This window comes from Lithobates pipiens, unplaced genomic scaffold (genome assembly GCF_037356315.1).
Source record: "Lithobates pipiens isolate NorthernLeopardFrog02 unplaced genomic scaffold, aLitPip1_a1.2 Scaffold_18, whole genome shotgun sequence".
Taxonomy (NCBI): Eukaryota; Metazoa; Chordata; class Amphibia; order Anura; family Ranidae; genus Lithobates; species Lithobates pipiens.
In genome coordinates this window covers 541683150-541701015 of record NW_027507758.1, presented here as the reverse complement: position 1 = coordinate 541701015, position 17866 = coordinate 541683150, and the positions used below count along the sequence as shown (strand labels likewise).

At 44.1% G+C, this 17866-nt stretch overlaps 1 protein-coding gene across 7 annotated transcripts in view; it reads right to left on the bottom strand.

Annotated features, from left to right (window-relative positions):
* LOC143988917 (b(0,+)-type amino acid transporter 1-like) overlaps positions 1–17866 on the bottom strand; it is a 401901-nt gene that overhangs the window by 170743 nt on the left and 213292 nt on the right. For all 7 annotated transcript variants that reach the window (XM_077488835.1, XM_077488836.1, XM_077488837.1 and 4 more), the window contains one exon: positions 12252–12351. The gene's annotated coding sequence lies outside the window, so the exon portion shown is untranslated. The remainder of the gene's footprint in view (positions 1–12251; positions 12352–17866) is intronic.

Sequence of the window (17866 nt, the reverse complement as noted above, 5' to 3'; positions counted from 1 at the left end):
GAAGCCGCTCCTAACACCCACACTAGCACTGTAAATCAAAACCCAATTACTATTACTTCTATTGACACCATTTCCAATGATCCTTCTTTTTTAGAACAAATCCTTGTGGGCACCCCCCATAATTGTACAGTCTCAACTAGAGGTCGACCGATATATCAGCCGATATTTGGCGTTTTTTAATTAATCGGCATCGGCCGATTGTTCTGTTAAAAAAGGCCGATGATATATTCAGCGCAACTTGCAAATGACTTCAGTGACTTGTCTCCTGGGCAGTCTGCCAAGAAAAGATCAAAATGATACAATGTTTACACTTGAATGAATGAATTGAACTCTGTGTGTAGAAGTTCTCAGTTTAACCATTTAAAGACTAAATCTTTTTTGACACTTGATGCTTACAAATAAAGATCCAGTATTTTCTGATAGAAATTCACTTAGAACCCCCAAAACTTATATATATATATTTTTTAGCAGAGATCCTAGGGAATAAAATAGCGGTTGTTGCAATATATTATGTCACACGGTATTTGCGCAGCGGTCTTTCAAACTCAATTTTTTGGGGAAAAAATACACAGATTTAAAAAAAAAAAACAGTAAAGTTAGCCCATTTTTTTCATCCAAAAGTTTTGATTACCTGTTTTTTTATATGTATATATATATATATATATATATATATATATATATATATATATATATATAATTCTAAATTATACATACACGTGAACTGTTTGGATGTTTGTTTTGTTTAATGTAAGAAATTTTCTGTATCACCAAGACCCCTTTCACACCACACCACCGATAGCGTGGGTGGTAAAACGCTGCTATTTTTAGTGGCGTTTTACCGCCGGATTTGCGGCGCATTTCGGGTGCTAGCGGGGCACTTTTACCCCCACTATCGGCCGCAAAAGGGTTAAACCCGCCAGCAATACGCCGCAATAGCGGCGTTTTTCCGGCAGTATTACAGCGCTGCCCCATTGATTTCAATAGGGAGCAGTGGTGGAGGAGCGGTAAACACACCGCTCCTAAGAAGCTGCTGGCAGGACTTTTTTCTGACGTCCTGCCAGTGTCGTGTGAAAGCCCTCGGGCTTTCACACTACACACAATGGTGCAGCTTCTTTAGGGCGTTTTGCAAGCTCTATTTCTAACGCTATAGCGCCTGCAAAACACCCTGGTGTGAAAGGGGTCTTAAGGCTGCTTTCACACTGGAGCGAGCAGGCGTTGACGGTAAAACGCTGCCAGTTTTAGCAGCGCTTTACCGTCATTTTAGCAGGGCACTTATAATTCAGCTAGCGGCCCAGGAAGGGGTTAAATGTGCCCGTGAAGCTCAGCTGCCAAATCGCATTGCAGGTGCTTCGGCAGTGGTGCCCATTCATTTCAATGGGCAGGAGTGGTGGAGGAGCGGTATACACCACTCAAAAGATGCTGCTTGCAGGACTTTTTTTTAAAGTCCTGCCAGCGCATCTCCTCAGTGTGAAAGCACTTGGGGCTTCCACACAGACTGCAGGAGAGCCGTTTTTGCAGGCGAGTTATTATCTGATTTAACCAAAGTTAATCTTTCTTCTTACAAGCTCCCTGTTGATGAAATTAACGTCCCGAGGAAAGGCCTCAATTTTTGCCCTACCCAAGATATTGATGTATTCGACGTATATAAAGACCTTCAATTATTTGTTCGTAAATTACTTCTAAAGAAACTTTTCTCCAATAAGGAAGTTCATACTACACACACCTCCCAAGAAACACAAGCACTGGACCAATTAGTGGCCCTTTTGAAAGAAAATAATCCAATTGACCTTATTGATCAACTCGATTTAACCTCCTTGTTGGAGGACACAGTAGATCCACAGGATATCCCTTTTAAGGTAAACTAAATCCAATCTTAAGAAGAAATCTGACTTTTGCCCTGCCCCCAGTACATGCCCTAATGCCGCAGCATTTTTGAAGCTCATCTACAATGATTTGGAAGCGTTAAAAATCCGGAAACGCAGGTCCTAGCCAACCTCAGTAGACAGGAACACATAGCCCTTAAACAACTCTCACTTAACAAAAATATCACAATTAAAACATCAGATAAGGGAGGAAATATTGTCCTTCTTGACAATACAACATACATCGAAATGTGCACTAAAATACTCAGCAACACTGACTGGTACCGTTGTGTCCCTGCCAACATTGTGAAGAAGTACACCCTTGAGTTTTATGCTATCATTGATTCGGCCTTCTCTAATCAAATTATCACCCAACAAACTTGGGAATTTGTTCAAAATAAATTTCCACGTGTTCCCGTATTTTATGCTTTGCCAAAAATTCACAAGAATGCAAACAACCCCCCTGGTAGGCCAATTATCTCAGGCGTTGGCTGTCAGTGACAACACTAGCAAAGTTTCCTCCTTGCCTTCCTTTGTTAAGGATACTCTTTAGTTTCTTCAAGTCATTGATTCCTTAATCATTCTGGACCACGCCATCTTTGTAGCAGTGGATGCAGAATTCCTTTACAACTCGATCCCTCACGATAAAAGGGGATAGCAGTTGTTCAACACTTTCTATCCAAGAACCCCGAGATCGACCCGAGATACGGGGAGTTTATCATGTCAATTTTAGATTTCATTTTACAACACAATGTATTCACCTTCAACGGCTCCTACTTCCTCTAGGTGCAGGGGGTAGCGATGGGGACCTGCTATGCCCCATCCTACGCCAACCTGTACCTGGGGGAGTGGGAGGCAATGGTTCTGGATGATGAGGACTTGTCGATGTACTCGGACCACATTCTTTGTTGGTACCGGTACATCAACGACATCTTCATCATCTGGGACGGCCCCCATGACCCGTTAGAACAGTGGCTCCTGAGAATTAACAAGAATAACTTTAATCTACATTTTACTATGAACTCTGATCTTGATCGCATCACCTTCCTTGATGTGGAGATTTACAGGGGTGAATCTGGCAAAGTGTTAAGTAAACTATTTAGGAAGCCAACTGCAGGCAACTCTATTCTCTACGTGTCAAGCTTTCATCCCAAACCCCTAATAAATTCCATCCCGTACAGCCAGTACCTTCGAGTTAGGTGTAATTGCTCGGATGAGGTCGTGTTTCGGGAGGAGGCCAATCAGCTCCGCAAGAGATTGCTTTTGCGGGGCTATTCCCATACCTCCCTGAAGCGCGCCTTCAAACGAGCTTGCCTTCACAATAGAATCGACCTTATACATCGCAAAAAATCTAAAAAGGAAACTGAGGATATCAGAATTATAACTAAATTTAGCAACCAACAAGAGCAGGTTAAGAAAATGATTGAAAAATGCTGGCACATTCTTACATGCGATCCGTCTCTAGGCAAATTTGTGACATCAAAACCCTCCTTTACTTTCAAACAAGCCACATCCATTGGTGACACCCTTGTGAAAAGTGAATTTCGAGACGCTACAAGTTTTACACACTGCAAATACAAAGGCACTTTTACATGCGGTAAATGTCATAACTGCAAATTTATGTTGACACAAAAAAATCCACTTTTGCCCAATGGCAAAATCTTTCACCCAAAACACTTTGCCAACTGCCACACATTCAGAGTAATTTATTTGCTCCTGTGTGAGTGCAGTTGTTTTTACGTTGGCAAAACCAAACAGGAATTTTGGAAACGTGCATATAGGCATATTACTAGTATGCGCACCTGTGATCCGGACCTCCCCCTAGGCCGCCACACCACCTTAGTCCATGGGGGAAACTCCCCAAAATCAAATTCCTCATCTTGGACAGAATTCACCCAAACCACAGGGGGGGAGATTGGAACAAAATTCTCCTGCAGATGGATTCACTCCTTGAAAGCTACTCAGTCTCCGGGTCTTAACGACACTATTTGGTTCAAACCGTTTTTGGAAGGGTTCGTCTCAGGGGGTAGGAAACAATAGGGAATTAGCTACTTATACTTATGATATTTATACCACTATCTTTTTTTGTCATCTTTTGCGCTTTTTACATATAAGTCATCCAATATGTACTATTATTTATTTTGATGGCGTTATTGCTAAATGAACTGTTGTATGATTGTGTTATTGTTAAACTAAGCAGTAGAGTTATATTGCACTATAATAATTGATTATCGTTCTATTTTGCCAGTGTTTGAAGCTAATTATTTTATTCTGTACCTTTAAGGGCGAGGGAGGCCTTCAGCATTTTGTGCAACTCTATTACATGACCATTTTTTATTTCATTATTTGTCACCCCCAAATCCATGGTATTCCCATGGCTTATATGGATTCTTTTGTCAGTTTATATGTGGATTACATCTGGGCGCTTACATCTCCCGCTCTAATATCTTGTCCTCCGTTATTCAACAGATTCCATGTTAATGTTGTATCTACACCCCTGAAGAAGGATATGCTTTATTAAGCTCCGAAGCGCGTAGGGTGGCTATACCTACATGGATTATATTATAAACCTATGTGGTGCACATTGTTATTAACAGTGTCTTTATAATTGTACCCAGAGATATTTTTTTTATGTATATTGTATATTACTTCCTTGTTTGTTTTATGTAATAAAATATTTTTCATTGTTTTTCAATCAAGTTGTACGTGCCTTTAAAATCCTCCCCCAGGGGATTCCTTTTTATAATACATTTTAGTGTGTCTTTTCACACTGGGGCGGTGCGCTTGGGGGACGTTAGGAAAAGTCCTGCAAGCAGCATCTTTAGAGCGGATTGGGAGTGCTGTATACAAAGCTTCCAAAACACCCTGCCCATTGAAATGAATTGGCAGCGCTTCCAAAGAGCCTGAAAAGTACTTCGGAAGCGCCACAACATGGGTACGTTTAACCCCCTCTTCAGCCGCTAGCGGGGGTTAAAAGTGCCCAGCTAGTGGGGGTTAAACACCCTGATTAAACATCACTAAAGTGCAGCTAAAATGCTCACTGCTTTAGCGCTAATGCGGCCACGGCTCAGCGTGAAAGGGGTCCTAATGCTGTATGGTGCCCAAGTAAATGAGCCATTATTGTTGAACTGTAGACCAAATTTTTTTTCTTTTTCTTTTTAATAGAGCAAGGGAGGGTTACAACCACCCGTCAGTTTTCTTTCCACATCTGTGGCTCGTTGTTCAGACTTCCTTTCACATCCTATCCCATGCCAAATACAGGAATTGAGAGGAAATCCCTTCTGAGTAAGGGAATCCCTGGGTGTCACCAGAACTAGTGCCGATAATCCTGTTTCGGCGTCAACCCAAAATTAGTGATTTCCTTTTACCTTCACTTTCGATGATAATGGTTAAAAATGAAAGTAGAGGGTGAGTCTCCCTAACGGGGTCACAGATCTGATCCCTCTCCACCAGGGCTGGACTGGGACAGAAATTTGGCCCTGGACTTCATCCAGACCGGCCCACTTACATTTTGAGTGTCCCATCAGCACTCCCTAACATCAGTGTGTCCCATCAGCACCCCCTTACAACAGAGTGTCCCATCATCACCCATTACATCAGAGTGCCCCATCACCAGCCCCCTTACATCAGAGTGTCCCATCAGCACTCCCTAACATCAGAGAGTCCCATCAGCACTCCCTAACATCAGAGTGTCCCATCAGCACCCCCTAACATCAGAGTGTCCCATCAGCACCCCCTTACATCAGAGTGTCCCATCACCAGCCCCCTTACATGAGAGTGTCCCATCAGCACTCCCTAACATCAGAGAGTCCCATCAGCACCCCCTAACATCAGTGTGTCCCATCAGCACCCCCTTACAACAGAGTGTCCCATCATCACCCCTTACATCAGAGTGTCTCATCACCAGCCCCCTTACATAAGAGTGTCCCATCAGTACTCCCTAACATCAGAGAGTCCCATCAGCGCCCCCTAACATCAGAGAGTCCCATCAGCACCCCCTTACATCAGAGTGTCCCATCACCAGCCCCCTTACATCAGAGTGTCCCATCAGCACTCCCTAACATCAGAGAGTCCCATCAGCACTCCCTAACATCAGAGTGTCCCATCAGCACCCCCTAACATCAGAGTGTCCCATCAGCACCCCCTTACATCAGAGTGTCCCATCACCAGCCCCCTTACATAAGAGTGTCCCATCAGCACTCCCTAATATCAGAGAGTCCCATCAGCACTCCCTAACATCAGAGTGTCCCATCAGCACCCCCTAACATCAGAGAGTCCCATCAGCACCCCCTTACATCAGAGTGTCCCATCACCAGCCCCCTTACATCAGAGTGTCCCATTACCAGCCCCCTTACATCAGAGTGTCCCATTACCAGCCCCCTTACATCAGAGTGTCCCATTACCAGCACCTCCGTACATCAGAATGTCCCATCAGCAGCCCCCTTACATCAGAGTGTTCCATCAGCACCCCCTTACATCAGAGTGTCCCATTACCAGCCCCCTTACATCAGAGTGTCCCATCAGCACACCCTAACATCAGAGAGTCCCATCAGCACCCCCTTACATCAGAGTGTCCCATCACCAGCCCCCTTACATAAGAGTGTCCCATCAGCACTCCCTAACATCAGAGTGTCCCATCAGCGCCCCCTAACATCAGTGTGTCCCATCAGCACCCCCTTACAACAGAGTGTCCCATCATCACCCCTTACATCAGAGTGTCCCATCACCAGCCCCCTTACATAAGAGTGTCCCATCAGTACTCCCTAACATCAGAGAGTCCCATCAGCGCCCCCTAACATCAGAGAGTCCCATCAGCACCCCCTTACATCAGAGTGTCCCATCACCAGCCCCCTTACATCAGAGTGTCCCATCAGCACTCCCTAACATCAGAGTCCCATCAGCACTCCCTAACATCAGAGTGTCCCATCAGCACCCCCTAACATCAGAGAGTCCCATCAGCACCCCCTTACATCAGAGTGTCCCATCACCAGCCCCCTTACATCAGAGTGTCCCATTACCAGCCCCCTTACATCAGAGTGTCCCATTACCAGCCCCCTTACATCAGAGTGTCCCATTACCAGCACCTCCGTACATCAGAGTGTCTCATCAGCAGCCCCCTTACATCAGAGTGTCCCATCAGCACCCCCTTACATCAGAGTGTCCCATTACCAGCCCCCTTACATCAGAGTGTCCCATTACCAGCCCCCTTACATCAGAGTGTCCCATTACCAGCCCCCTTACATAAGAGTGTCCCATCAGCAGCCCCCTTACATCAGAGTGTCCCATCAGCAGCCCCCTTACATCAGAGTGTCCCATCAGCAGCCCCCTTACATAAGAGTGTCCCATCAGCACTCCCTAACATCAGAGAGTCCCATCAGCACCCCCTTACATCAGAGTGTCCCATCACCAGCCCCCTTACATCAGAGAGTCCCATTACCAGCCCCCTTACATCAGAGTGTCCCATTACCAGCCCCCTTACATCAGAGTGTCCCATTACCAGCCCCCTTACATAAGAGTGTCCCATCAGCAGCCCCCTTACATCAGAGTGTCCCATCAGCAGCCCCCTTACATCAGAGTGTCCCATCAGCAGCCCCCTTACATAAGAGTGTCCCATCAGCACTCCCTAACATCAGAGAGTCCCATCAGCACCCCCTTACATCAGAGTGTCCCATCACCAGCCCCCTTACATCAGAGAGTCCCATCAGCACCCCCTTAAATCAGAGAGTCCCATCAGCACCCCCTTACATCAGAGAGTCCCATCAGCACCAACTTACATCAGAGTGTCCCATCAGCACCCCCTTACATCAGAGTGTTCCATTACCAGTCCCCTTACATCAGAGTGTCCCATTACCAGCCCCATTACATCAGTGTCCCATCAGCACACCCTAACATCAGAGTGTCCCATCAGCACCCCCTAACATCAGAGAGTCCCATCAGCACCCCTTACATCAGAGTGTCCCATCACCAGCCCCCTTACATCAGAGTGTCCCATCAGCACTCCCTAACATCAGAGAGTCCCATCAGCACCCCCTTACATCAGAGAGTCCCATCAGCACCCCCTTACATCAGAGTGTCCCATCAGCACCCCCTTACATCAGAGTGTCCCATCAGCACCCCCTTACATCAGAGTGTCCCATTACCAGCCCCCTTACATCAGAGTGTCCCATTACCAGCCCCCTTACATCAGAGTGTCCCATCAGCACACCCTAACATCAGAGTGTCCCATCAGCAGCCCCCTTACATCAGAGTGTCCCATCAGCACCCCCTTACATCAGAGTGTCCCATTACCAGCCCCCTTACATCAGAGTGTCCCATTACCAGCCCCCTTACATCAGAGTGTCCCATTACCAGCACCTCCATACATCAGAGTGTCCTATCAGCAGCCCCCTTACATCAGAGTGTCCCATCAGCAGCCCCCTTACATCAGAGTGTCCCATCAGCAGCCCCTTACATCAGAGTGTCCCATCAGCAGCCCCCTTACATCAGAGTGTCCCATCACCAGCCCCCTTACATCAGAGTGGCCCATCACCAGCCCCCTTACATCAGAGTGGCCCATCAGCACTCCCTAACATCAGAGTGTCCCATCAGCACCCCCTTACATCAGAGTGTCCCATCAGCACCCCCTAACATCAGAGAGTCCCATCACCGGCCCCCTTACATAAGAGTGTCCCATTACCAGCCCCCTTACATCAGAGTGTCCCATTAACAGCACCTCCATACATCAGAGTGTCCCATCAGCAGACCCCTTACATCAGAGTGTCCCATCAGCAGCCCCCTTACATCAGAGTGTCCCATCACCAGCCCCCTTACATCAGAGTGTCCCATCAGCACTCCCTAACATCAGAGAGTCCCATCAGCACCCCCTTACATCAGAGAGTCCCATCAGCACCCCCTTACATCAGAGTGTCCCATCAGCACCCCCTTACATCAGAGTGTCCCATCAGCACCCCCTTACATCAGAGTGTCCCATTACCACCCCCCTTACATCAGAGTGTCCCATCAGCACACCCTAACATCAGAGTGTCCCATCAGCAGCCCCCTTACATCAGAGTGTTCCATCAGCACCCCCTTACATCAGAGTGTCCCATTACCAGCCCCCTTACATCAGAGTGTCCCATTACCAGCCCCCTTACATCAGAGTTTCCCATTACCAGCACCTCCATACATCAGAGTGTCCCATCAGCAGCCCCCTTACATCAGAGTGTCCCATCAGCAGCCCCCTTACATCAGAGTGTCCCATCAGCAGCCCCCTTACATCAGAGTGTCCCATCAGCAGCCCCTTACATCAGAGTGTCCCATCAGCACCCCCCTTACATCAGAGTGTCCCATCAGCACCCCCCTTACATCAGAGTGTCCCATCAGCAGCCCCCTTACATCAGAGTGTCCCATCAGCAGCCCCTTACATCAGAGTGTCCCATCAGCACCCCCCTTACATCAGAGTGTCCCATCAGCACCCCCCTTACATCAGAGTGTCCCATCAGCAGCCCCCTTACATCAGAGTGTCCCATCAGCAGCCCCTTACATCAGAGTGTCCCATCAGCAGCCCCCTTACATCAGAGTGTCCCATCAGCAGCGCCCTTACATCAGAGTGTCCCATCAGCACCCCCTTACATCAGAGTGTCCCATCAGCAGCCCCTTACATCAGAGTGTCCCATCAGCACCCCCCTTACATCAGAGTGTCCCATCAGCAGCCCCCTTACATCAGAGTGTCCCATCACCAGCCCCCTTACATCAGAGTGGCCCACTGAGCCATCGGCCCACCGGGAAACTCCCAGTAGTCCCGATGGCCGGTACATGCCTGCTCTCCACACTATCCAAAAAAAAAAAAAAAGTCTTTAATTATACATCAAGGCTGCATTCACACCTGAGCAGAGCGTATTTTTGCCAGAGATTTGCCAGTGAATTTTTGGTATGTTTTAACGCATATATACACGTTTTTGAAGCATTTTTTATATGTATTATAAGCTTCAGGAGGAGGAGAAGGAGCCTAGTTGTTAGGCAGAGAAATGCTTGAAAAATGCACATAAATACTTGTGCAGCGCATATTCAGACACACCCATTGAATTTGAATAGGATAAATCTGCATGAATCTACGTAATCAGATTTGATTGGGGCCTTAATAAAGAATACATAAAAAAGAAAGAACACAGAAAACTATTTGTTGCTCAGACTTCCTGCTTAAAGGACAACTTTAGAACCATCTCATTAATTGCAGTCTTCCTAGTAAATTTCCATTCTTCCGACTTCCATGGTCCTCATTGGTAAGTCCTGATTGGCACTACAGAGCCTTTGCAAGGAAAGTGTCTCATCCAGGTCCTCTTCCTACCATGCATGCACCCAGGGGCCCTATTCATTACTATGGATGATTCCTACCAGGGTGGATTTGAATTCACTGTGGCCGTCATTCAGCCATAGCACGGATGTCAAGTGGTTAAACAGCAACTGTCATCTCTGTCCCGCAGTGGCTCCTCCTCTGACCCGCTGTTGACTCACCGACAGTCCCATTCACTTTAATGGGACAGCTGGTGATGTGGCAGTGACACAACAAGGTGAGGGACGTGGTGGCAGCAGGTGAGTGGATGCCCGCTAACAAGTGCTGCCATGATGGATCTGAAGTGACAGGTGCTCTTTAAACGTAAGGACTTATTGGTAGTTAGAATCTTTAATATTTGCAAACAAAATGAAGGTTTCTTATTTAGAATAATAAGCTGTCAGGTTAGTAAAACAGTGATATCTGAGCCTATTCAATCATACAGTTTGTAGTGTACATAGATTTGCAAAATAATGGGATAAAGGAATATTCCTGAATTTTGTTTTATCGCCTGGTTACTGTGAATACATCAATGCAGTGCCTGTTATCTCAGCTTGCAGAGCTTGGATTCATTGAATGAGTTTATCAAAAAATGTAAATATTGCAGAATATACAGCCTCATGTTACATAACTAAGCTCCATTTCATGCTGAATAAACTAAATTATTAATGCATCCTAAATAGAAATTTATCTTTAGATAGATTTTTACCCCAAAAGCATTTTATTAAAAAAATTGATAAAAAAAAATCAAAAAAAAAAATCAGATAAAAAAATAAAATCATTTATTTATATCCACCCTGATTCCTACTCTGCTGGGTGACTGGTGGCTACCAAGAGTACTGTACAGATCATCTATAGGAATTAATGGAGTGATGACACGTATGCTCGTTAGGGAGAGAGAACCCAGTCAGAATGTTTTCTTTGTAAAAGCTATGAATGAAACTATGACTGAAATAAAAAATGCTATACATGATGCCGTCTATTTCCAGAATTAACAGCATTTGTTTCTGAGTTCCCAGAATAAACTGTGTGTAAAGGCATTGGGGCGCCTGCCTTTACACACACATGACATTTAATGACATCCCAGTCTTAGTCCGTAGGGTTCAGTATTGCATTGCCCACCCTTTGCAGCTATAACAGCTTCAAGTCTTCTGGGAAGGCTGAGCACAAGGTTTAGAAGTGTGTCTATGGGAATGTTTGACCATTTTTCCAGAAGAGCATTTGTGAGGTCAGGCACTGATGTTGGATGAGAAGGCCTGGCTCGCAGTCTCCACTCTAATTCATCCCAAAGGTGTTCTATCAGGTTGAGGTCAGGACTCTGTGCAGGCCAGTCAAGTTTGTGCACTGGTGCACAGACAAGTTGGAACAGGAAAGGGCCATCCTCAAACTGTTCCCACAAAGCTGGGAGCAGAAATTGTCCAAAATGTCTTGGTATGCTCACGCCTTAAGAGATTCCTTCACTGGAACTAAGAGGCCAATCCCAACTCCTGAAAAACAACCCCACACCATAACCCCCACCTCTACCAAATGATTTGGACCAGTGCAAAAAGCAAGGTCCATAAAGACATGCATGAGTGAGTTTGGGGTGGAGGAACTTGACTGGACTACACAGAGTCCTGACCTCAACCCGATAGAACACCTTTGGGATATATTAGAGGTGAGACTGCACTCCAGGCCTTCTCGTCCAACATCAGTGCCTGACCTCACAAACGCACTTCTGGAAGAATGGTCCAACATTTCCATAGACACACACCTAAACCTTGTGGACAGCCTTCCCAGAAGAGTTGAAGCTGTTATAACTGCAAAGGGTGGGCCAACCCAATACTGAACCCTGCAGACTAAGGCTGGATTCACACCTATACAGTTTTAGTGCTTTTTGCATTTTGCAGATTTGCCCTAGAGTCCAAATAACATGGTTTCCTATGGAACACGATCTGTAGTGCAAATCAGCAAAATGCAAAAAGCACATAAAAATGCGTAGGTGTGAATCCAGCCTTAGACTGGGAGGCCATTAAAGTTGATGTGCGGTAACATTTTCGGTAGTATCAATGACTATGGTTGTTGTATTTTGCTCCTACCTTAAATGGACTTCCGTCGTGTACATTTTGCTTTTGTTCATGTACGTTCACGTTACGCTTTTTACCTTTGTTGAAAATCAATGACGACTAATAAAAATTGCTATTTGAAAAAACAAAACAAAAAAAAAACAAGTTAATGTGCGTGTAAAGGCAGCTGTCACAATACTTTTGACAATATATTGTATTTCTGTTACCTGTTGATCCTGTCAATTGATCATATATTTTTCTACTTCCTATAACGTGACAACTCTGCAGTGAGATCATGTACTATATATATTGTACAAGATCTCATATATATAAATATATATAATAATATGTATTATAATAATAATTATAATAATAATAATAATAATGTACCATCACCCTGTAAGACAGAAGAGTCTAATGCCCGTACACATGGGCTGAATGGTGGGCAGCATCGCTTGGTCCACTAGAAACCGCCAGACGCTCTGCCCGTGTGCTGCAGCCAACAGAAGGCGGCCAGCTTCTATTAAAGGGACATGGCAGTCCCCCCTGTCAGAACACAATAGCACAGTAGGGGAGATAGCTGTACTAACATCTCTTAGTTAGTACATCGGCTCCTCTGGAGCTGTCAGTTTTTTTTTGTTCAGCCCTGAAAGAAAAAATGAGTAGTGTGTTCTAGACTTTAGATGGACATGTTGTTTTGAGTTGATGGGGACTATTTCCCCCTGCTTGCAATGCAAATTTACACTTTGAATTTAGGGGACTGTAAACACACACACCTGAGCAGCGTTACTACCTGCAAAGGCAATGGATTGGGGTGTACATATGGCCACAATGCTTTCCACTGCGGCGCAACCAAATTTATCCGCACTGTCGCTCATGGCGGCCAACAGCGACTGACAGATGAGACTCAATCAACTGAATGGGGTGGTGGGGTTTTTAGGGGGTAAAACAGGCAACATAATGCCTCCTCAACACCTGTTAAACACCCTCCAAAGATCAATCCAATACTGATCGCTCTTCAGAGAGCAACACGAGTGTAAACAAGCCAGGATTCTGCCAATTCAGATCTGTGCAGTGCCTTGACACGCATTGGCTGAAAACATTCCGAGTTTTGAATCCACTGATGCTTTTCATGAGCTTTTCATGGGAGTTTCAGCACACGTCAACGCATGACAAACATACCTGTCCAAGGTAATAACAAAAGAACACAGGAAACAACAGACACGCAAATGTGAAGTCAGCCTAAGCGATACTCAAATTAAAACTGGAACTGAAGTCTAAAGTGGAGCTCAGCCCAAAAGTGGAAGCTCTGCTTGTTCACACCAGCCCCCCCCCCCCCCACCCCCACTGCCATATTTGGCACTTTTTGTCAAAACCAGGTACCCGCTCCCTCTTCCCGGATAAGATCGCTGCACATTGATTGCGTTGATCTACTGAATTTTACGCCCCCTGCTGTCTTCTGGGAGACACAAGTCCTAGAAGAGAGTGGGACCTTTCAATAAGGGCAGCGCAACTCACACATGCACAGTAGGAAACAGGCTGGGAAGCCGCAGGGCTTCACTTCCTATTTCCCTTATAAGGATGCCGCTCCTGCACCCAAAGCTGATGGACAAATCGGCTAGGGGTGCCGACATCACGGGATACCACTACAGGTAAGTATCCTTATATTAACCACTTCCCAACTGGCGCATGCTGATGTACTTTGGCAGAATGGCATGGATGGGCAAATGGGCATACCTGTACGTCCCTTTAAATTTGGGGCCACGCCATCATGTGCATGCCGCCATCGCGTGCATGCTGGCTGAGACCTCTGTGAGTCGGATCACAAGTCCCGTGGACTCGATCACCGCGGGGATACCCGCGATAGTCTCACGGGAAGGAAGAACTGGGAGATGCTAATGTAAACAAGCATCTACCTGTTCTGCCTAGTGATCGGGAGGAGTGATCAGTGACGTGTCACACACAGCCACACCGCCCCACAGTTAGAAACTCGCCCCAGGACACACTTAACCTCTACACTGCCACCTAGCTATTAACCCCTTCACTGTCAGTGTCATTTAGACAGGAATCAGTGCATTTGTATAGCACTGATTGCTGTATAAATGACAATGGTGTCAAAAATGTCCAATGTGTCTGCTGTAATGTCACAGTCACGATAAAAATCGCTGATCCCCGCCATTACTAGTAAACAAAAAAAAATTATTTAAAAAAATGCCACAAAACTGTCCCCTATTTTGTAAACGCTATAACTTTTGCGCAAACCAATTAGTTAACACTTATTGTGATTTTCTTTATCAAAAATATGTAGAAGAATACATATTGGCCTAAACTGAGGAAAAAAAATATTTTTTATATTATAACAAAATGTAAAATATAATGCTTTTTTTTCAAAATTGTTGCTCTTTTTTTGTTTATAGCGCAAAAAATAAAAACCACAGAGGTGATCAAATACCACCAAAAGAAATCTCTATTTGTGGGGAAAAAAGGACGTCAATTTTGTTTGGGAGCCATGTCGCACGACCGCACAATTGTCAGTTAAAGAGACGCAGTGTCGAATCGCAAAAAGTGGTCTGGGGCTTAAGTGGTTAACATTCATGAGCTACACTATTTGTAGCTCCTGACTAGGGTTGTCAAACGCCAGTAAATTTACTGACAGTTTGTAAAAATCTGTGATTTTTTTATAACTACCAGTAACGGCTCTTTCACACGGAAAGGATCCGCGCTGATCTGCCCCGTGGACATCCGCTTGCTCAGCGGGGATCGCTCTGTCGATCCCCACTGAGCAGGCAGAGGACAGGTTTGTCTCTGCACACCGTGCAGGGACGGACCTGTCCGAGCACCGCTCTCCCCTATAGGGGATCGGATGAGGACGGACCGCAGAGTCCATCGTCACCCGATCCGATCCTCAGACTTTTTCGGATCGGAGCGGATCGGACGTCAGCGGACATGTCACCGCTGACATCCGACGCTCCATAGACCTCTATGGAGCATCCGTTCAGGTCCACCTGAAAAAAGGCGGACTTGAGCGTATCAGTCGCGTGAAAGAGGCCTATATATCAGGGGCTGATATTTTCATGCTGTGTTGACTTTATAAGTGTAAATCAAACAAATGACTTTGGTATAGGTATTGTCAGTGTTTTCATATATGTTTATACTGTTCAAATATGCACTGTTTTAGTTTTCAATAGGAGTTCTGTAATTTCTTATGCCAGTAAAAAATGTGCTCCGCCAGTAAATTTTCCATGTTTTGTCAGTAAAAAATACTGTAGGAGGATGGCAACCCTGTTCCTGACTTTTCATTTTTTTTTATTTATACAGGCTGGAACTTCTCTTTTAAAAAAAATATGAGCAGGCAGAAATTTTATTGTAGACACAATGAGGTTGATTTATTAACGGCAAATATACTGTGCCCTGCAAGTCCACTTGTTCTAGATTTAAGGGGAAGCTCTGAAATGAGAGGAAGCTCTGCTGTTTTCCTTCATTTAGTCTCTTTTTGTATATAGTGCAAAAAAATGTAAAACTGCAGAGTTGATCAAATCCCACCAAAAGAAAGCTCTATTTATGTGGCAAAAAAAGACATACATTTTATTTGCATACAGCGTTGCATGACCGCGCAATTGTCAGTTAAAATAAGTAGTGCAGTGCCGTATTGCAAAACATGATCTGGTCATGAAGGGGAGTAAATCATAGATTCCAGAGGGCATGTGGTTAATAAATATAAATATATATATGTAAAAAAAGGTATGTAGCGCTGCCTTTTAAAATACACCACCTATTATGTGACACAAATCAATAACTGTAATAAATACGTACATAAATGTGCAAATGTAAAAACACTGTGCATCCATAAACGTGCAAAACACAGTAGTGTATAATATTTAAAAAGTGCAAAATCACATATATAAAAAGTGATACATCCAAATGACATGAAATGTGCAAATATCGCAAACAATATGTGACTGAATCACAATACAAAAATGGCTAAAAAAGAAGAAGAAAAACATAAAAATAAAAAAGTCCATGTGCAAATACAAGTGTTCAAACAAATGTTCCAGTGCTATTCAGTAGCTCGATATCCAAATGTGACAGTATATCTAATAGTCATGCAGTGTTGTCACAGATGCAGACATGCTTCACAAAAAGAGAGAGACAGTCCACCTTCAGTGCTCCACCAGAGCACCCCCCGTTTCCCCCAGCCTCTCACCTCAATACAAGACCCCTCAGGGTCCAACACACTTGTAGGGGAAATTGCTGATTTGGCTCCTTATAGATGATTCGTTCAGCCTCACAATAAAATCCAAAATACCAACGATCATGGGGGAAAGAAAGGGGACTCTCATGTGTAGAAATGTAAACTTTAATAAAATAATGTAAAATATCCACTCACATTAAAAAACGGAATCTTGCGCTTGTAAAAAAGGGAACTTTCGGTCTCAGCCGCGACCGGAAGTGACGATCGTGACACCTGGCTCCTCCCTGACACGTTGCGTCACAGACACGTGACTTTTTCAAAGGGTCAAGGAGTCAGGTGTTGATGAAGTTTAAATAGGGCGGGCGGCTATAGCAACTCAAAACAACAACCACCCCATACCTTAATACTACTAGCTTCCTGATACAACTTGAAAAAAAAAGCATATTCAAATTACTTCCACATCTACTAATAACATTACTAAAATTACAAAGTAATTGTTATAACTTTCTCCACATAAATAAGTGTAAAATAACATTCTAAATATATCGCTCCACAGACACTGCCATCTTGTGGTTAAATGCCATACTACATCATTTTATACAGGCAATGCTAACTGTGTTCATCTAGTCATTCAAATACATAGCAATATTATGATAAAAAGTACAACTATACCATAGCTATATTTTAACTATCTCATAACTGGCCATAACGTTGGTTTTGACTGGACCAATCAATTGGGAAATTAATACCGAAAAAAAAAAAAAAAAAAAGCAGTAGGGGGAGGGGGGAGAGGACAAAACCCCTCATCAGTGAAGTACATCTAACCCCAATGCTATCTATATATATATAAGTGGATATAGAAAAATATAAAAAATTCATTAATATTAATAAAATGCCCAAAAATCTTGAATTAATAATTAGAAATAAAACAATTAAGATCAAAGTCAACGTTATGTCCAAAAGCTGTTAAAGTGCATACGGTAATTCATGAATCCATCAGGATTCAGCTTGGCTAATCCTAATAATTTTATTATCACCTCTCCAATGGGGCTTGTATTTTTGAATACCACAAATTAATAAAGATGAGGGGTCTTTTTTATGAAACTTCGCATAGTGTCTCGAGGGTTATATTTATCAAAACCCTTTTTAATATTTTCAACATGCTCTCTTAATCTCTTCCAGAGTTCTCTTTTTGTTCTTCCCATGTATTGAATGTGGCAAGGACATTCTAGAAGATACACTACACCCTCACTTCGACTTTTTTTAGTCACCGTTGAAGAAAAACAGGATTTTTTCTTTTTATTTTCTTTCGTGTGTCGACATATACATAATCAATATCAACTCTGACCACTCAACCTATCACTATGCCTTAAAATAGAGGGCTTTATAATAATAACTTTAATCCAGTTTCACAGTCCTCTATACATATAAAAAAAACTGCCCCATTAAAATTGCC